The 22,133-nt window shown below is 44.6% G+C and overlaps 1 pseudogene; it reads right to left on the bottom strand.

Moving 5' to 3' along the window:
• Window positions 1–22,133, bottom strand: part of LOC135513594 (F-box/LRR-repeat protein 17-like) — a 558,551-nt pseudogene that overhangs the window by 37,798 nt on the left and 498,620 nt on the right.

Here is a 22,133-nt window from a genome sequence, read left to right as displayed (position 1 = left end):
TTGACTCTGTACCGGTACCCCCTGTATTTAGTCTCCACATTGACTCTGTACCGGTACCCCCTGTATATATCCTCCACATGGACTCTGTACCGGTACCCCCTGTATATAGTCTCCACATTGACTCTGTACCGGAACCCCCTGTATATAGTTTCCACATTGACTCTGTACCGGAACCCCCTGTATATAGCCTCCACATTGACTCTGTACCGGTACCCCCTGTATATAGCCTCCACATTGACTCTGTACCGGAACCTCCTGTATATTGCCTTCACATTGACTCTGTACCGGTATCCCCTGTATATAGCCTCCACATTGACTCTGTACCGGTACCCCCTGTATATAGCCTCCACATTGACTCTGTACCGGTACCCCCTGTATATAGCCTCCACATTGACTCTGTACCGGTACCACCTGTATATAGCCATCACATTGACTCTGTACCGGTACCACCTGTATATAGCCATCACATTGACTCTGTACCGGTACCACCTGTATATAGCCTCCACATTGACTCTGTACCGGTACCCCCTGTATATAGCCTCCACATTGACTCTGTACCGGTACCACCTGTATATAGCCTCCACATTGACTCTGTACCGGTACCCCCTGTATATAGCCTCCACATTGACTCTGTACCGGTACCACCTGTATATAGTCTCCACATTGACTCTGTACCGGTACCCCCTGTATATAGCCTCCACATTGACTCTGTACCGGTACCCCCTGTATATAGTCTCCACATTGACTCTGTACCGGTACCCCCTGTATATAGTCTCCACATTGACTCTGTACCGGTACCACCTGTATATAGTCTCCACATTGACTCTGTACCGGTACCCCCTGTATATAGTCTCCACATTGACTCTGTACCGGTACCCCCTGTATATATCCTCCACATTGACTCTGTACCGGTACCACCTGTATATAGCCATCACATTGACTCTGTACCGGTACCACCTGTATATAGCCTCCACATTGACTCTGTACCGGTACCCCCTGTATATAGCCATCACATTGACTCTGTACCGGTACCACCTGTATATAGTCTCCACATTGACTCTGTACCGGTACCCCTGTATATAGCCTCCACATTGACTCTGTACCGGTACCCCCTGTATATAGTCTCCACATTGACTCTGTACCGGTACCCCCTGTATATAGTCTCCACATTGACTCTGTACCGGTACCACCTGTATATAGTCTCCACATTGACTCTGTACCGGTACCCCCTGTATACAGTCTCCACATTGACTCTGTACCGGTACCCCCTGTATATATCCTCCACATTGACTCTGTACCGGTACCCCCTGTATATAGTCTCCACATTGACTCTGTACCGGAACCCCCTGTATATAGTCTCCACATTGACTCTGTACCGGTACCCCCTGTATATAGCCATCACATTGACTCTGTACCGGTACCCCCTGTATATAGCCTCCACATTGACTCTGTACCGGTACCCCCTGTATATAGTCTCCACATTGACTCTGTACCGGTACCCCCTGTATATAGTCTCCACATTGACTCTGTACCGGTACCACCTGTATATAGTCTCCACATTGACTCTGTACCGGTACCACCTGTATACAGTCTCCACATTGACTCTGTACCGGTACCACCTGTATATAGCCTCCACATTGACTCTGTACCGGTACCCCTGTATATAGTCTCCACATTGACTCTGTACCGGAACCCCTGTATATAGTCTCCACATTGACTCTGTACCGGAACCTCCTGTATATAGCCATCACATTGACTCTGTACCGGTACCTCCTGTATATAGCCTCCACATTGACTCTGTACCGGAACCTCCTGTATGAAACCTCCACATTGACTCTGTACCGGTATGTGATAAATAAAATGTGATTTGACTTTGACTACAGCAGCCTGACACTGAATATAGCCTCCACAGACTCTGCAGCCTGACACCAGACTATAGCAGCCTGACACCAGAATACAGCAGCCGACACCAGACTACACCAGCCTGACATAGACTACAGCAGCCTTGACTCTGACTACAGAACCTCCACCAGACTCCACAGCAGCTCTGACACCAGGAACCTCCTGTATGAAACCTCCACATTGACTCTGTACCGGTACCCCCTGTATATAGCCTCCACATTGACTCTGTACCGGAACCTCCTGTATATAGCCTCCACATTGACTCTGTACCGGAACCTCCTGTATGAAACCTCCACATTGACTCTGTACCGGTACCACCTGTATAGAGCCTCCACATTGACTCTGTACCGGAACCTCCTGTATATAGCCTCCACATTGACTCTGTACCGGAACCTCCTGTGTGAAACCTCCACATTGACTCTGTACCGGTACCACCTGTATATAGCCTCCACATTGACTCTGTACCGGAACCTCCTGTATATAGCCTCCACATTGACTCTGTACCGGAACCTCCTGTATGAAACCTCCACATTGACTCTGTACCGGTACCACCTGTATATAGCCTCCACATTGACTCTGTACCGGTACCCCCTGTATATAGCCTCCACATTGACTCTGTACCGGTACCACCTGTATATAGTCTCCACATTGACTCTGTACCGGTACCACCTGTATATAGTCTCCACATTGACTCTGTACCGGTACCACCTGTATATAGTCTCCACATTGACTCTGTACCGGTACCTCCTGTATATAGTCTCCACATTGACTCTGTACCGGTACCTCCTGTATATAGTCTCCACATTGACTCTGTACCGGTACCACCTGTATATAGTCTCCACATTGACTCTGTACCGGTACCACCTGTATATAGTCTCCACATTGACTCTGTACCGGTACCTCCTGTATATAGTCTCCACATTGACTCTGTACCGGTACCCCCTGTATATAGCCTCCACATTGACTCTGTACCGGTACCACCTGTATATAGTCTCCACATTGACTCTGTACCGGTACCCCCTGTATATAGCCTCCACATTGACTCTGTACCGGTACCCCCTGTATATAGTCTCCACATTGACTCTGTGCCGGTACCTCCTGTATATAGTCTCCACATTGACTCTGTACCGGTACCTCCTGTATATAGTCTCCACATTGACTCTGTACCTTTACCCCCTGTATATAGTCTCCACATTGACTCTGTACCGGTACCTCCTGTATATAGTCTCCACATTGACTCTGTACCGGTACTCCCTGTATATAGCCTCCACATTGACTCGGTACCACGTGTATATAGCCTCCACATTGACTCGGTACCGGTACCACCTGTATATAGTCTCCACATTGACTCTGTACCGGTACCCCCTGTATATAGCCTCCACACTGACTCTGTACCGGTACCCCCTGTATATAGCCTCCACATTGACTCGGTACCGGTACCCCCTGTATATAGCCTCCACATTGACTCTGTACCGGTACCACCTGTATATAGTCTCCACATTGACTCTGTACCGGTACCTCCTGTATATAGTCTCCACATTGACTCTGTACCGGTACCTCCTGTATATAGTCTCCACATTGACTCTGTACCGGTACCACCTGTATATAGTCTCCACATTGACTCTGTACCGGTACCCCCTGTATATAGCCTCCACATTGACTCTGTACCCGGTACCCCCTGTATATAGCCTTCACATTGACTCTGTACCGGTACCACCTGTATATAGCCTCCACATTGACTCTGTACCGGTACCACCTGTATATAGCCTCCACATTGACTCTGTACCATAACACCCTGTATATAGCCTCCACATTGACTCTGTACCGGTACCACCTGTATATAGTCTCCACATTGACTCTGTACCGGTACCCCCTGTATATAGCCATCACATTGACTCTGTACCGGTACCCCCTGTATATAGCCTCCACATTGACTCTGTACCGGTACCACCTGTATATAGCCTCCACATTGACTCTGTACCGGTACCACCTGTATATAGCCTCCACATTGACTCTGTACCGGAACCTCCTGTATATAGCCTCCACATTGACTCTGTACCGGTACCACCTGTATATAGCCTCCACATTGACTCTGTACCGGTACCACCTGTATATAGTCTCCACATTGACTCTGTACCGGTACCCCCTGTATATAGCCTCCACATTGACTCTGTACCGGTACCACCTGTATATAGCCTCCACATTGACTCTGTACCGGTACCACCTGTATATAGCCTCCACATTGACTCTGTACCGGTACCACCTGTATATAGCCTCCACATTGACTCTGTACCGGAACCTCCTGTATATAGCCTCCACATTGACTCTGTACCGGTACCACCTGTATATAGCCTCCACATTGACTCTGTACCGGAACCTCCTGTATATAGCCTCCACATTGACTCTGTACCGGTACCACCTGTATATAGCCTCCACATTGACTCTGTACCGGTACCACCTGTATATAGCCTCCACATTGACTCTGTACCGGTACCACCTGTATATAGCCTCCACATTGACTCTGTACCGGAACCTCCTGTATATAGCCTCCACATTGACTCTGTACCGGTACCCCCTGTATATAGTCTCCACATTGACTCTGTACCGGTACCACCTGTATATAGCCTCCACATTGACTCTGTACCGGTACCACCTGTATATAGCCTCCACATTGACTCTGTACCGGTACCCCCTGTATATAGCCTCCACATTGACTCTGTACCGGTACCACCTGTATATAGCCTCCACATTGACTCTGTACCGGTACCACCTGTATATAGCCTCCACATTGACTCTGTACCGGTACCCCTGTATATAGTCTCCACATTGACTCTGTACCGGTACCCCCTGTATATAGCCTCCACATTGACTCTGTACCGGAACCTCCTGTATATAGCCTCCACATTGACTCTGTACCGGTACCACCTGTATATAGCCTCCACATTGACTCTGTACCGGTACCACCTGTATATAGCCTCCACATTGACTCTGTACCGGTACCACCTGTATATAGCCTCCACATTGACTCTGTACCGGAACCTCCTGTATATAGCCTCCACATTGACTCTGTACCGGTACCCCTGTATATAGTCTCCACATTGACTCTGTACCGGTACCCCCTGTATATAGCCTCCACATTGACTCTGTACCGGAACCTCCTGTATATAGCCTCCACATTGACTCTGTACCGGTACCACCTGTATATAGCCTCCACATTGACTCTGTACCGGTACCCCCTGTATATAGCCTCCACATTGACTCTGTACCGGTACCACCTGTATATAGTCTCCACATTGACTCTGTACCGGTACCACCTGTATATAGCCTCCACATTGACTCTGTACCGGTACCCCCTGTATATAGCCTCCACATTGACTCTGTACCGGTACCACCTGTATATAGCCTCCACATTGACTCTGTACCGGTACCACCTGTATATAGCCTCCACATTGACTCTGTACCGGTACCCCCTGTGTATAGCCTCCACATTGACTCTGTACCGGTACCACCTGTATATAGCCTCCACATTGACTCTGTACCGGTACCACCTGTATATAGCCTCCACATTGACTCTGTACCGGTACCCCCTGTATATAGCCTCCACATTGACTCTGTACCGGTACCACCTGTATATAGCCTCCACATTGACTCTGTACCGGTACCCCCTGTATATAGTCTCCACATTGACTCTGTACCGGTACCACCTGTATATAGTCTCCACATTGACTCTGTACCGGTACCACCTGTATATAGCCTCCACATTGACTCTGTACCGGTATGTGATAAATAAAATGTGATTTGATTTTGACTACAGCAGCCTGACACCAGACTACAGCAGCCTGACACCAGACTACAAGCCCAGTGAGCAGAAGGCCTCCAACCTACACAATGAAGAGACTCTAATAAACTCCTCCAGATGAGACATTGGCTCTCAAGAGACTGCTATATTTACACTTGGTCCAGAACGAATACAGTACAGTACAATTTAAGATTATCACACTGAGTGAACAGCCCTCCGAGAGCCCCGTGCTCAACTGAGGTAATGTCATAGGAAATTGAACTGAGTCGTCCTGGCAGAGAGACTATATAAGCATCCCTGGCCCCAGGGTCATATATTTAGAATATACAGTATATAAAATAAAATATCTGAATATAAAAATATGGCACTGCTCCCCCCCTGACTAAGCAGCCCAGAGATCATGTGTTTACCATGATGAGGTCACTAAAGCTCTCACCGCTGTCCTTACGCTGCTATAGAGGACTTTATACATGGATATCTAGTCTTAGAGATAGGGGGGAATGAGGAGGAGTTTATACATGGATATCTAGTCTTAGAGATAGGGGGGAATGAGGAGGAGTTTATACATGGATATCTAGTCTTAGAGATAGGGGGAATGAGGAGGAGTTTATACATGGATATCTAGTCTTAGAGATAGAGGGGCATGAGGAGGAGTTTATACATGGATATCTAGTCTTAGAGGGGAATGAGGAGGAGATGGTGAAAATAATGAGAGAGGGATCAAGGAGGCCCCATTGCGGAGATGATGGGAACATGGGTAGAGGGATAAGGGAGTAGGAAGGGCAGGGTGAATGGAGGGCATGGCCACACCTGCCCTAGGGGGCTACATGGGGATAATAAACGCCCACTCTCTCTCCCACAGTGACATCAACATAAAACCAATATCTATCTCCTGTTTATATTTCATATAAAGTTGATTGCTATTCCTCTATCTCTCAGTATGTGACTTGATCATCAGTAGCTCTCCTCTCCACAGACTCACCAAACAAACTGACGTTAGGCACAATTACAGCCCAGGGCTTGACTAGCCTAATCCCCACGCCTCTACAAACTGCCCAATCTACTGGCTTCATCTGCAATGCTAAACATGCTTTCAGGGCACTGAGACTAAGAACAGCTTCAAAACCTAGAGAGTCTTCTTCCTGTATGGCCTTGCACTCTATGACCTTGGAGACCAAACACGTCTCTACCTCTCCAAGAAAGAATCTTCGTCTGGGCTTCTACTGTTCACGGCCCATTGAATCACTAATACATTTCTGATACCGCAAATTACTGCTCCACTTAGTGGAATTAACTCCAGAGTCCTCACTCCTAGCATACGCACTCCAAATACATATATTTATATATATTTCCTACAGACCAGAAAAATAAGTATCAATTACACTTCCCTCTGGAATATGGTCATTGAGATACAGTTACCTTATTGTTTAATGTAGTTATTACAGTAAACGTTGCAATACTTTGTGTGTGTCTATCTGTGTGTGTGTGTGTGTGTGTGTGTGTGTGTGTGTGTGTGTGTGTGTGTGTGTGTGTGTGTGTGTGTGTGTGTGTGTGTGTGTGTGTGAGTGTGTGTGTGTGTGTGTGTGTGTGTGTGTGTGTGTGTGTGTGTGTGTGTGTGTGTGTGTGTGTGTGTGTGTGTGTGTTGTGTGTGTGCGCGCGGCTATAGATATTGATTGTAAGTCCACAGGAGGAGAGGGTCCAGCTAAATGATCATAGAGACAAATTGATCACATGTGCTGTAATGTACTTACCCATAATTACATATAGATAAATATGATCCATGTAGACCCTGTTCTATATAATGATGTTAACATGGACCACTTCATCAGTGAGCGCTCCCTAAGGTCCCGTCATAGTCCTCTATACATGTATTATATACATATTCATCTTTATTACACATAGATGTATGTATGCCCTTACATCCCTAGTTCTATATTATGCACATTTTTTAATAAGCCTTGAGACAATTGAGACATGAATTATGGATGTGTGCCATTCAAAGAGTGAATGGGCAAGGCACAATATTTAAGTGCCTTTGAACAGGGTATGGTAGTTGGTGCCAGGCGCACAGCTTTGTGTCAAGAACTGCAACATTGCTGGGTTTCTCACACTCAACAGTTTCTTGTGGTCCACCACCCAATGGACACCCAGCCAAATTGACACAACTGTGGGAAGCATTGGAGTTAACAAGGGCCAGCATCACTGTGGAACGATTTCGACACGACACATTGTTTAGTCCTTGCCCCGATGAATTGAGGCTGTTTTGAGAGCAAAGGGGGTGGTGGGGGGGCAACTCAATATTATGAAGGTGTTCTTAATGTTCTTTAAACTCAGTGTAGCTCAGGACCTGAAGCAAGGATAGGCATTTTCTGGATACCATTTAAAAGGAAACACTTTGAAGTTTGTGGAAATGTGAAATCAGTGTAGGAGAATATAACACATTAGATCTGGTTAAAGATGATACAAAGAAATAAACGTGTTTTTTATTTTGTTTTTGTCCCAACTTTGAAATGCAAGAGAAAGGCCATAATGTATTATTCCAGCCCAGGTGCAATTTCGATTTTGGCCACTAGATGCTAGCAGTGTATGTGCAAAGTTTTAGACTGTTCCAATGAACCATGGCATATCTGTTCAAAATATTGTATCAAGACTGCCCAAATGTGCCTAATTGGTTTGTTATCTTCTTATGGCTGCAGGGGCAGTATTGAGTAGCTTGGATGAAAAGGTGGGCCAGCTCCTTAGTTGGATAGAAAACACTCTAAAGTTTCCAAAACTGTCAACATATTGTCTGTGAGTACTGATATTGCAGGCGAAACCCTGAGGAAAATCAAACCAGGAAGTGGCTTCTATTTTTAAAACTCCATGTTCCATAGCCTCCCTTTGCTCCATTTAAAGGGATATCAACCAGATTCCTTTTCCTATCGCTTCCTCAAGTTGTCAACAGTCTTTAGACATGGTTTCAAGATTTTATTTTGAAAAATGATCCAGAAAGATAACCATCGCGTCAGGTGTTCGCATGAGTTTTGCTGGCGCAACAGTTTGGGCTGCCATTGCCTCTCCTACAGTTAAAGACATTTGCGGTTGATATATTATTGATTATATATTTTCAAAACAACCTGAGGATTGATTTAAAAAAAACATTTAACATGTTTCTGTGGACATTACGGAAACTATTTGGAATTTGTCTGCGTTGTCGTGACCGCTCTTTCCTGTGGATTTCTGAACATAACGCGCCAAACAAACAGAGGTATTTTGGATATAAAAATCATCTTTATGGAACAAAAGGAACATTTATTGTGTAACTGGGAGTCTTGTGAGTGAAAACATCCGAAGATTATCAAAGGTCAATTATTAAATAGATTGCTTTTCTGATTTTCGTGAACAAGCTACTTGATGCTAAGTGTACATAATGTTTTGTCGAGCGATCAATAAACTTACACAAACGCTTGAATTGCTTTCGCGACAGGTGGATTAACAAAAGGCTAAGCTGCGTTTTCCTATATTGCACTTGTGATTTCATGAATATAAATATTTTTAGTAATATTCATTGAATGGGGCACTATGCAATTCAGCGGTTGTTGATGACAATTATCCCGTTAACGGGATTGCAGCCATAACAAGTTAGAAATCCTTATTTAACCCTTTTCCTCTCCTTCATATACACTAATTGAAGTGATGTCAATCAGTGATGTCAATAAGAGATCATAGCTTTCACCTGGTCATTGCATGTCCTGGAAATAACAGGTGTTCCTAATGTTTTGTACAATCAATGTAAATCTCTTAGCGCTAATATAGGATTTACACTTTATTATTATATCAAATGGACATTACAATGATGTCCTCTTCCATCCTCATACACCAGCACACATTGGGCACAGGGGGCAGTGGATTATGGACATCACACGCTCTCCCCTGGACACTTTTTAATTGGTCATCCTCTGACCTGGACATTGATGGCCTCACAACACATGTGTGTATGTGACAGTATTTTGGGAAGAGCTGGCACACTACTCTTTCCATCCTTTACACACACACACACACACACACACACACACACACACACACACACACACACACACACACACACACACACACACACACACACACACACACACACACACACACACACACACACACACACACACACACAGGTAACTGCCAAAATAATGGAAACCCCAACATAAAGTGTCTTAATATGGCATTCGGCAACCACAAGCTGCCAGAACAGCTTCCAATGACTTGGCGTATATTATACAAATGTCTGGAAGTATTGGAGGGAAGTGACACCATTCTTCCATGATATATTCTTTAATTTGGTGTTCTGTTGATGGTGTTGGAAGACACTATCTCAGGCTCCCCTCCAGAATCTCCCATAAGTGTTCAATTGGAATGAGATCTGGTGACTGAGATAGCCATGGTTTTCACGCTCATCAACCATTCAGTGACGATTCATATCACGTGGATTGGGGCATTGTCATCCTATAGGGGCATAGCAATGGTAGCCAAAATAAAGGCCTGCCCAGCATTTTTATACATTACCCTAAGCATGATGGGATGTTTTAATTGCGTAGTTAACTCAGGAACCACACCTGTGTGGAAGCACCTGCTTTCAATATACTTTGTATCCCTAATTTACTCCTGTTTCCATTATTTTGGCAGTAACCTGTAGGTGTCAAATAAATATGGCAGATGTGTCCCTGTATCGTCTTACCTTGTCACATGAGGCCCAGGTAGTTTTGACATTTTTATTTGGATCCACATTAGCAAACGCCGTAACGCTAGCTAATCTTCCTGGGGTCCAACACCAATTAACAAGACATTACAAACAACCACAATCAAGACTTCACAAACATTCAACAAGTAGACAATACAGATGATTAAAATACCTGACAGAAAACACATTTAACATTCAGTTGATGCTTTCTATTTTCTGTCCAGTTGTATTGTCTATCGCACAAGGCAATTTGTCCTTGGCTTGGGTTGTCTTAGCTGCCCTGAATTTGGTGATTGGTGATGATGTGTGTTGCTAGTATATACTAACTGGATGGAAAAATACTGTGTTTTTTTTAAAAATATAACATTCCTAAAGAAAATCTGTAACGGTTCTCCTCGTCATCTGAGGAAGAGTAGTCAAGATCGGACCAACGCGCAGCGTGGTATGTGTCCATGTTAATAGTTAATATATCAACTGAACACTGAATAACAAAACAACAAAGAGAGTGAACGAAACAGTCATGTAAGGAGCAAACCCACAAAACAGAAAACAACTACCCACAAATCAAGTGGGAAAAACAGGCTACCTAAATATGGTTCTCAATCAGAGACAACGATTGATAGCTGCCTCTGATTGAGAACCATAACAGGCCAAACACATAGAAAACCAAAACTAAAACACAGAGAATGCCCACCCCAACTCACACCCTGACCAACCTAAACAAGAAACCTAACAAAGGAACAAAGGTCAGGACGTGACAAAGGTGCGGACTACGGCCGCAAAACCTAACCCCATAGGGGAGGGTCTGGGTGGGCATCTGTCCGCGGTGGCGGCTCTGGTGCGGGATGTGGTCCCCACTCCACCTTCGTCTCGCCCCACTTAAGTGGTGACTCGGACTGGGGACCCTTGCAGCGGGCCCCGAATAGACGGGTGACTCTGAAGGGAGGCTCTGGCAGCGCCGGAGTGAAGGGAGGCTCTGGTAGCGCAGGACAGGTGGGAGGCTCTGGCAGCACTGGACAGGCGGGAGACGCTAGCAGCGCCGGACAGGCGGGAGACCCTGGAGAGAGGAGACAGCTTGGGGCTGCCAGAGGAAGCCTGGTGCATGGAGGAGGCACAGGATACACAGAGCCGTGGAAGCGCACTGGAGGTCTCGAACTAATGGCCTGCACAACCCGTCCTGGCTGGATGCTGACTCTAGCCCGACACGTGCGGGGCGCAGGCACAGGACGCACTGGGCTGTGCAGACACACGGGAGACACAGTGCGCAGCGCCGGTGCAGGAGATCGTGGCCCGAGGAGACGCACTGGCTGTTCTGGAGAGCAGGGCTGGCACCATCTGCCCTGGCTGGATCCTCATCCTAGCCCGGCAGATGTGGGGAGCTGGGAAGTAGCGCACCGGGCTAAGCACGTGTACTGGGGACACCGTGCGCTCCACTGCCTAACACGGTGCCTGACCAGTACGACGCCCGCCACGGTAAGCACGGGGAGTTGGCTCAGGTCTCCTACCTGACTTAGCCACACTCCCCGTGTACCCCCCCAATAATTTTTTGGGGCTGCCTCACGTCCCTGTTGCGCTGCCGTGCTAACTCCTCATATCGTCTCCACTCTGCTTTAGCTGCCTCCAGCTCTTCCCTGGGGCGGCAATATTCCCCAGCCTGTGCCCAGGGTACCTTGCCGTCCAGAATCTCCTCCCATGTCCAGGAGTCCTGCGATCGCTGCTGCTGATGCTGCTGCCAGTTACCACGTTGCTTGGTCCTTTGGTGGTGGGTGTTTCTGTACACAGAATAACAAAACAACAAAGAGAGTGAAAGAAACAGTCCTGTAAGGTGGAAACACACAAAACAGAAAACAACTACACACAAATCATGTGGGAAAAACAGGCTACCTAAATATGGTTCTCAATCAGAGACAACGATTGACAGCTGCCTCTGATTGAGAACCATAGCAGGCCAAACACATAGAAAACCAAAAATAGAACACATAGAATGCCCACCTCAACTCATGCACTGACCCACCTAAACAAGAAACATAACAAAGGAACTATAGTCAGGACGTGACAAAATCAGAAGACTGGATGGCAATTTGTTTTTAAAGTGAAGCCATGAGAGATTTGGATGCATTTGGATAATAGTCATACTGTTAGAGTAATGAAGAGCTAATCGAGCAGCCCTGTTTTGAGCCATTTGAAGCGTTTTTATATCTTCAAATCAAATCAAATTTTATTTGTCACATACACATGGTTAGCAGATGTTAATGCGAGTGTAGCGAAATGCTTGTGCTTCTAGTTCCGACAATGCAGTAATAACCTACGAGTAATCTAACCTAACAATTCCACAACTACTACCGTATACATACAAGTGTAAAGGTATAAAGAATATGTACATAAAGATTTATGAATGAGTGATGGTACAGAATGGCATAGGCTAGATGCAGTAGATGGTATAGAGTACAGTATATACATATGAGATGAGTAATTTAGGGTATATAAACATAAAGTAGCATAGTTTAAAGTGGCTGGTGGATACATGTATTATATTAAGATGTCAAGATGCAGTAGATGATATAGAGTACGTCGCTCTGGATAAGAGCGTCTGCTAAATGACTTAAATGTAAATGTAATGTACATACATATACATTTGAGATGAGTAATGTCGGGTATGTAAACATTATATTAAGTGGCATTGTTTAACCTCTTACACTTATGGTGGCGCTATTTCATTTTTGGAAGAAAAACGTTCCCGTTTTAAACAAGATATTTTGTCACAAAAAGATGCTCGACTATGCATATAATTGCTACTGTTCGAAAGAAAACACTCTGACGTGTACAGAAATACAAATATCTTCTCTGTGCGTGCCCTTTAACGTGAGCTTCAGGCAAAACCAAGATGACTTGGCATCCAGGAAATGACAAGGATTTTTGAGGCTCTGTCTTTCATGATCTCCTTATATGGCTGTGAACGCAAGAGGAATGAGTCTGCCCTTTCTGTCGTTTCCCCAAGGTGTCTGCAGCATTGTGACGTATTTGTAGGCAGATCTTTGGAAGATTGACCATAAGAGACCACATTTACCACGTGTCCGCCCGGTGTCCTGCGCCGGAATTGGTGCGCAAAGTCACCTGCCAGTATTTTTCCATGGGGCACAGAGAGAAAGCAAGCTTCCATGAACTGCATGTCAATGAAGAGATATGTGAAAAAACACCTTGAGGATTGATTCCAAACAACGTTTGCCATGTTTCGGTCGATATTATGTAGTTAATCCGGAAAAAGTTTCACGTTGTAGGTGACTGCATTTTCGGTTCGTTTCGGTAGCCAGGCGCAATGTAGAAAACGGAACGATTTCTCCTACACACAGACGCTTTCAGGAAACACTGCGCATTTGGTATGTGGCTGGGAGTCTCCTCATTGAAAACATCAGAAGCTCTTCAAAGGTAAATGATTTTATTTATTTGGTTATCTGGCTTTTGTGAAAATGTTGCGTGCTACATGCTACACAAAATGCTATGCTAGCTTTGCATACTCTTACACAAATTAGTCAATTTCTATGGTTCAAAAGCATATTTTGAAAATCTGAGATGACAGTGCTGTTAAGAAAAGGCTAAGCTTGAGAGCAAACGCATTATTTTAATTTTATTTGCGATTTTCAGAAATCGTTAACGTTGCGTTATGCTAATGAGCCTGAGGCTTAGTCACAATCCCGGATCCGGGATGGGGAGTTTCAAGAGGTTAAAGTGGCTAGTGATACATTTTTACATCAATTTCCATCAATTTTCCTTATTAAAGTGGCTGGAATTGAGTCAGTATTTTGGCAGCAGCCACTCAATGTTAGGGGTGGCTGTTTAACAGTCTGATGGCCTTGAGATATAAGCTGTTTTTCAGTCTCTCGGGCCCTGCTTTGATGCACCTGTACTGACCTTGCCTACTGGATGATAGCGTGGTGAACAGGCAGTGGCTCGGTGGTTGTTGTCCTTGATGATCTTTATGGCCTTCCTGTGACATCGGGTGGTGTAGGTGTCCTGGAGGGCAGGTAGTTTGCCCTCGGTGATGCATTGTGCAGACCTCACTACCCTCTGGAGAGCCTTACGGTTGTGGGCGGAGCAGTTGCCATACCAGGTGGTGATACAGCCCGACAGGATGCTCCTGATTGTGCATCTGTAGAAGTTTGTTAGTGCTTTTGGTGACAAGCCGAATTTCTTCAGCCTCCTGAGGTTGAAGAGGCGCTACTGCGCCATCTTCACAACGCTATCTGTGTGGGTGGACCAATTCAGTCTGTCTGTGATGTGTACGCCGAGGAACTTAAAACTTACTACTCTCAACACTACTGTCCCATCGATGTGGATAGGGGGGTGCTCCCTCTGCTGTTTCCTGAAGTCCACAATCATCTCCTTTGTTTTGTTAACGTTGAGTGTGAGGTTTTCATAGCGGGCCGTATCAGGTTTTTGTAGCGGGCCGTATCAGTGACACTGTATTGTCCTCAAAGCGAGCAAAGAAGTTGTTTAGTTTGTCTGGGAGCAAGACATCGTGGTCCGTGACGGGGCTGGTTTTCTTTTTGTAGTCCGTGATTGACTGTAGACCCTGCCACATACCTCTCGTGTCTGAGCCATTGAATGGCAACTCTACTTTGTCTCTATACTGACACTTAGCTTGTTTGATTGTCTTGCGGAGGTAATAGCTACACTGTTTGTATCCGGTCACGTTTCCGGTCGCTGTGCCATGATTAACAGCAGTGGTTTGCGCTTTCAGTTTTGCACGAATGCTGCCATCAATTCACGGTTGCTGGTTTGGGAAGGTTTTAATAGTCACTTGTGGGCACAACATCACCAACGCACTTGCTAATAATCTCGCTCACCGAATCAGTGCATTCATCAATGTTATTGTGCGACGTGATGCAAAACATATCCCAGTCCACGTGATCGAACCGATCTTGATGCGTGGAATCCGATTGGTCGGACCAGCGTTGAACAGATCTGAGCATGGGCGTTTCCTGTTTTAGTTTCTGTCTATTGGCTGGGAGCAAAACAATGGAGTCGTGGTCAGATTTTCCGAAAGGAGGGCGGGGGAGGGCTTTGTATGCGTCGAGGAAGTTAGAATAATAATGATCCAGGGTTTTGCCAGCCCGGGTCGTGCATTCGATATGCTGATAAAATTTAGGGTGCCTTGTTTTCAGATTAGCCTTTTTAAAATCCCCAGCTACAATGTATACAGCCTCAGGATATATGGTTTCCAGTTTACATAGAGTCCAATGAAGTTCATTCATGGTCGTCGATGTGTCTGCTTGGACATCGTTCTCTTGCAGCCTGCAAGCTGATAGGTAGTGTAGTGACTCGCTGCTCTTAGCGGTCTGTGTAGCTCCCTGGTCATTGATCTCCTTACACCAGCCTGCATCCACTGTCTCTATGGTACTGCTGTACTGACCGATCGCTATCAGAGCTATGGAGACATAGAAGATATTAACATAATGTCAGTTAACCAGCCAAATGCTTATCGACATGAGAGAGAGGAAGAGAAAGGGAGAGAGAGAAATATTTATGATTATTTACTTTCCCTTTTGTAATTTAACTATTTGCACATCATTACAACACTATATATATAGACATATTATCACATTTGACATGTCTTTATTCTTTTGGAACTTTTATGAGTGTAATGTTTGCTGTTCATTTTTTATTATTTGTTTCACTTTTGTTTATTATCTATTTCACTTGCTTTACAATGTTAACATATGTTTCCCATGCCGATAAAGCCCTTTGAATTTAAAGGAGTGAGAATGTATAATCGGTCCTGTGGTTTATTCTGGGTGACGGTCTGAGACCTGAGAAGCAAAGAACAGGGTCCCAGTGGCGTAAAGTACTTAAGTAAAAATACTTCAAAGTAAAAAGTACTATTTAAGTAGTTTTTGGGAGTATCTGTACTTTGCTATTTATATTTTTGACAACTTTTACTTCACTACATTCCTTTAAAAAAATAACAGGACAGGTAAAAGGTTCAATTCACACACTTATCAAGAGAACATCCCTGGTCATCCCTACTGCTTGTCATCTGGAGGACTCACTAAACAAAAATGATTTGTTTGGAAATTATGTCTGAGCGTTGTTTTTCCACCACTGATCAGAGGATGTCGCTGCGTGATCCACTGTGTCCCTACATGTTCATAGTGAAACACAGACCTCTCATTTTGGATCATGGCCCTTTTTGTTTCTTCGAAGCACAGTTTGAATGGTTACAGTGTGTTTGGAAACAAACACATATGTGCGCGCACACACACACACACACACACACACGCACACGCACACACACACACACACACACACACACACACACACACACACACACACACACACACACACACACACACACACACACACACACACAAGCAAGGCCTGTCCTTTCCAATCAATCCTCAACCTGTCAATTTCTGGGCAGATGGAGAAGTGGAGTGCTGCTCTGTGATCGATTAGGAGTGTCTTGGCTTTGTTCTCAACACACTCACGCCATCACTAATGAGTGAAGGATGAGAGGGGGATAAAAAAGGGATGAAAGAGGAGGTGAAAGACAAAGTCAGCCTTTGACTGCACACTCTCTTATGTACTTAGCCTTAATGTTGTTTTCCCTGAATAGCATTGATCTAAATTGCCTTCCTCACCGCTCACCAAAAAAACACTTAATCGATTGTCCATCACTGTGCGTGATCTCACGAGGCTCAGAGCCAGAGTGCGCTGCTTATATCACTGCGCCACCACAGTTCACGAAGCTATAGCAAGCCGTGAGAATAATTGATGATGGTTGATGGAAACGGCACGTTGTTTTTCATTATTTTGTTTTAAGCTTTACCCAAACCACCAAACCACAGCCCTAACCTTAACCACTCGGAATTCACACCTAAACCTTTTGAGCTGTTTCTCTTTAAACCCTGAAACCATGTGGAATTAACCCTGTGACCACGCAGAATTAAATATGTTCATCCATAATTAGTCACATTTCTAAAATAAACTATTTGATCTTCTTGCAAATAACATACAGCCAGGTCACTAAAGATTCAATGCTATATTCTACGTTTGTCCAGGCCTTGAGCTCTGGCGCCAATGGTCATGTGTTCAGTGCTAGGTGCTTGATTTGTCATTTATTTTTGCTTAACCCTTACCTTAATTCTGACCTTAACCCTTACCTCTACCCTTACCTTAAACCTTACCTCTACCCTTACCTTAACCCTTACCTCTACCCTTACCTTAAACCTTACCTCTACCCTTACCTTAACCCTTACCTCTACCCTTACCTTAAACCTTACCTCTACCCTTACCTTAACCATTTGGAATAAGTGCCCCTGAATTCAAAATGTGTGAGATTTTGTTGAAATATGCGTATGTGAGGCTAAATATAGTGTAATGAGGTAAATGCATAATTGTCTCAAGAAGTGGAGCATGAGGTCAGGTGCTGGTCAGGTCAAAGCTTGAGACCGGCCCAGTCTCAATGAGATGATCTGCCTTGTATTAAGTAAACATCATTTCAACCTATCAGAGCTGCACTAACAGAATAAATACCACAGATTACACACGTGCACACAGACAGACACACACAGCAAAGTATGCCCTCATGTTGACCTCTCCATTTCATAAATGTAAAGTGCATTAGTAAAGTATTCAGACCTCTCGACTTTTTCCACATTTTGTTATGTACAGCCTTATTCTAAAATTGATTCATTCAATTGTTTTACGTTTTCTCATCAATCTACACACAATACCCAAAATGACGAAGCAAAAACAAGCTTTTAGACATCTTTGCAAATGGATTAAAAATAAAAACTGAAATATTACATTTACATGAGTATTCAGACCCGTTACTCAGTATTTTTATGAAGCACAATGGCAGCAATGACAGCCTCAAGTCTTTTTGGGAATGACACTACAAGCTTGTCACAGATATATTTGGGGACTTTCTCACATTCTTCTCTGCTGATACTCTCAAGCTCTTTCCGGTTGGATGGGGAGTGTCTCTGCACAGCTATTTTCAGGTCTCTCCAGAGATGTTCAGTCGGGTTCAAGTCCAGGCTCTGTCTGGGCCACTCAAGGACATTCAGAGACTTATCCCGAAGCCACTCCTTTGTTGTCTTGGCTGTGTGCTAAGGGTCATTGTCCTGTTGGAAGGTTAACCTTCACCCTAGTCTGAGGTCCTTAGCTCTCTGGAGCAGGTCTTCATCAAGGACGTCTCTGTACTCTGCTCCGTAGATATTTCCCTCCATCCTGACTAGTCTCCCAGTCCCTGGTGCTGAAAAACATCTGACCTCAGTCCGTAGTGCAGCCAGCTTTCTCAGACAGCCTTTTATCTCGACATTCAGCCCTAAGGGTCTCATGAGAGGGGGGGGGGGGTGTTGTTGTGCTGCTCTGCTTTGTGGGTCTGTTCTGTCTGGAGTGTGTGGACTAGCTCTCTGAGCTCAACGATCTCTCTCCAGCTCTGTGAATGTGCAGTTGAAGTCAGAAGTTTATATACACCTTAGCCAAATACAAATTCCCTGCCTTAGGTCAATTAGGATCACCACTTCATTTGAAGAATGTGAAATGTCAGAATAATAGTAGAGAGAATGATTTCTTTCATATTTTATTTCTTTCATCACATTACCAGTGAGTCTGAAGTTTACATACACTCAATTAGTATTTGGTAGCATTGCTTTTAATGATTTAACTTCGGTCAAACGTTTCAGGTAGCCTTCCACAAGCTTCCCACCATAAGTTGGGTGAATTTTGGCCCATTTCTTCAGACAGAGCTGGTGTAACTGAGTCAGGTTTGTAGGCCTCCTTGATCGCACACGCTTTTTCAGTTCTGCCAACAAATGTTCTGTGGGATTGATGTCAGGGCTTAGTGATGGCCACTCCAATACCTTGACTTTGTCCTTGAGCCATTTTTCCACAACTTTGGAAGAATGCTTGGGGTCATTGTCCATTTGGAAGACCCATTTGTGACCAGGATTTAACTTCCTGACTGATGTCTTGAAATGATTCAATATATCCTCATAAATCTCCTACCTCATGAGCCATCTATTTTGTGAAGTGCACCAATCCCTCCTGCAGCAAAGCACCCCCACACCATGATGCTGCCACGTGCTTCACGGTTGGGATGGTGTTCTTCAGCTTTCAAGCCTCCCCGTTTTTCCTCCAAACATAACAATGGTCATTATGGCCAAACAGTTCTACTTTTGTTTCATCAGACCAGAAGACATTTCTCCAAAAGTACGATCTTTGTCCCCATGTGCAGTTGCAAACCGTAGTCTGGCTTTCTTATGGTGTCTTTGGAGCAGTGGCTTCTTCCTTGCCGTACGGCCTTTCAGGTTATGTCGATATAGGGCTTGTTTATCAGTGGAGATAGATACTTTTGTACCTGTTTCCTCCAGACTACACAGGGTCCTTTGCTGTTGTTCTGGGAATGATTTGCACTTTTTGCACCAAAGTACGTTTATCTCTAGGATAACGGTATGACGGTTGCGTGGGCCCAAGGTATTTATACTTGTGTGCTATTGTTGGTACAGATGAACGTGGTACCTTCAGGCATTTGGGAATTTCTCCCAAGGATGAGCCAGACTTGTGGAAGTCTACAATTCTGAAGTCTTGGCTGATTTCTTTTGATTTTCCCATGATGTCAAGCAAAGAGGCACTTTGAAGGTAGGCCTTGAAATACATCCACATGTACACCTCCAATTGACTCAAATGATGACAATTAGCCGAAAAGAAGCTTCTAAAGCCATGATATAATTTTCTGAAATTTTCCAAGCTGTTTATAGGCACAGTCAACTTAGTGTATGTAAACTTCTGACTCACTGGAATTGTGATACAGTGAATTATAAGTGAAATAATCTCTCTGTAAACAATTGTTGGAAAAATGACTTGTCATGCACAAAGTTGATGTCCTTCCCGACTTGCCAAAACTATAGTTTGTTAACAAGAAGTTTGTGGGGTGGTTGAGAAACAAGTCTTAATGACTCCAACCTAAGTGTATGTAAACTTCCAACTTCAACTGTATCTCCCTCAACAATGTTGTAGCTGTGCAGTTGTGGGATCGTGGCCTGTCCAGTGCTGGGGAGTGACCCTCCTCTTGGGGCTGCTCGTCTGCAGTGCAGATTGAGGACGAGGTTTGATCGGACTCACTCAGAATGGGGGTCACAGAGAGAGCTTTTCCTTTTGTGTTCTCTCTTCGATCCCGTAAAGGTCCTGCTGATACTGCATGAGGATGCCCTGCACTATTACTCTTCCAGATATTAACAGAGGTTCAATGTCTTATATTCTGAGTTTCCACCCAGGGCAACTGCCCTCTCTTTTGGTATAGGGGTAGTGTGCTCTTACAGCACTGTACCATGCCAGGGGATGGTCTGTGTGGAAAATTCAGTTACTTACGTTTCCATCGTCACTCCCTGTCCTAACTCCAACCCTGAACTGGAGAGCTACTGTCCTGTAGGTTTTCGCCCTAGTCTAGTACACCTGATTCTAATGATTAGTTGATTGATATGATGAATCAGGTTAGTTACAACTGGGGTTGGAAATCTCCAGCTCTCCAGGAACAGGGTTGTAGAGTCCTGATCTACACCAATGCCCCATTTGAAACCATGGGCACTTACACAATAGAGGAACACTGCTTCCATGAGAATGCATTGCATGTAGACAACCATATTATACACTATCCCCCTTCATTTTTTTCTCTTACCCGACCCTAGTTTACACTGTGAATCCAAGAGTGTGTATCTCTCTGTGTTTATCTCTCTGTGTTCATCTCGCTGTGTGCATCTCTCTATGTGCATCTCTCTGTGTGCATCTATCTGTGTGCATCTCTGTGTGCATCAATGTGTGTAACTGATTATTCAAAATATTAAGAACACCTTCTGTTTCCAGGTTAAATTATTTTTAAACCTTGAGACAATTTGAGAAATGGATTGTGTATGTGTGCCATTCATAGGGTGAATGGGCAAGATTAAAGGGGGTATGATAGTAGGTGCCAGGTGCACAGGTTTGTGTAAGGAACTGCAACGCTGCTGGGGTTTTCACGCTCAACAGTTTCCTGTGTGTATCAAGAATGGTCCACCACCCAAAGGACATAGAGTCAACTTGACACTGTGGGAAGCATTAGACATCAACATGGGCCTTGCATCCTTGTGGAATGATTTCGACACCTTGTAGTCCTTGTAGTCCTTGTAGGCTGTTCTGGGGGCTAAGGGGGGGGGGGGGGCAACACAAATATTAGGAAGGTGTTCCTAATGTTTGGTATAGTCAGTATACAGTATATGTGTGGGTATCTATCCAAAGACAATGCTAGGCTACAGATAACCAGGAGTGGGTGATGTATGGTTTGTATTACTTATGTTAAGTGTAGTAGTTGATTTGATCCAGGGTGAAAATTGCTTTAATCTCTTTGTGCCCTGAGGTGAAGCTATTGTAGGTTGTAATGTACACACCAACTGTATGGAGAGAGAGAGAACTACAGATAAGATCAACTTGGCCTGCCACACTGAGCTCAGAGAAGCAAAGCAACACAAATACATACAAACACACACATGCATGCCTGCATTCACTCTTTAACACACACACACACACACACGCGGACCCACACACACAGAAACTAAGGCAAATACACCCACAAGCAAACAAACCAAACAAATTTACTCAGACTACATCTTTCTAACACAATTCCAATTAGGAATGGGAAATAAAACCACATCTGTGATAGTATTACTCACATACACATAC

Source organism: Oncorhynchus masou, chromosome 25 (genome assembly GCF_036934945.1).
Source record: "Oncorhynchus masou masou isolate Uvic2021 chromosome 25, UVic_Omas_1.1, whole genome shotgun sequence".
Classification (NCBI taxonomy): Eukaryota; Metazoa; Chordata; class Actinopteri; order Salmoniformes; family Salmonidae; genus Oncorhynchus; species Oncorhynchus masou.
Note: the sequence above shows the minus strand (reverse complement) of the source record. Positions and strands in the feature narration are given on the sequence as shown.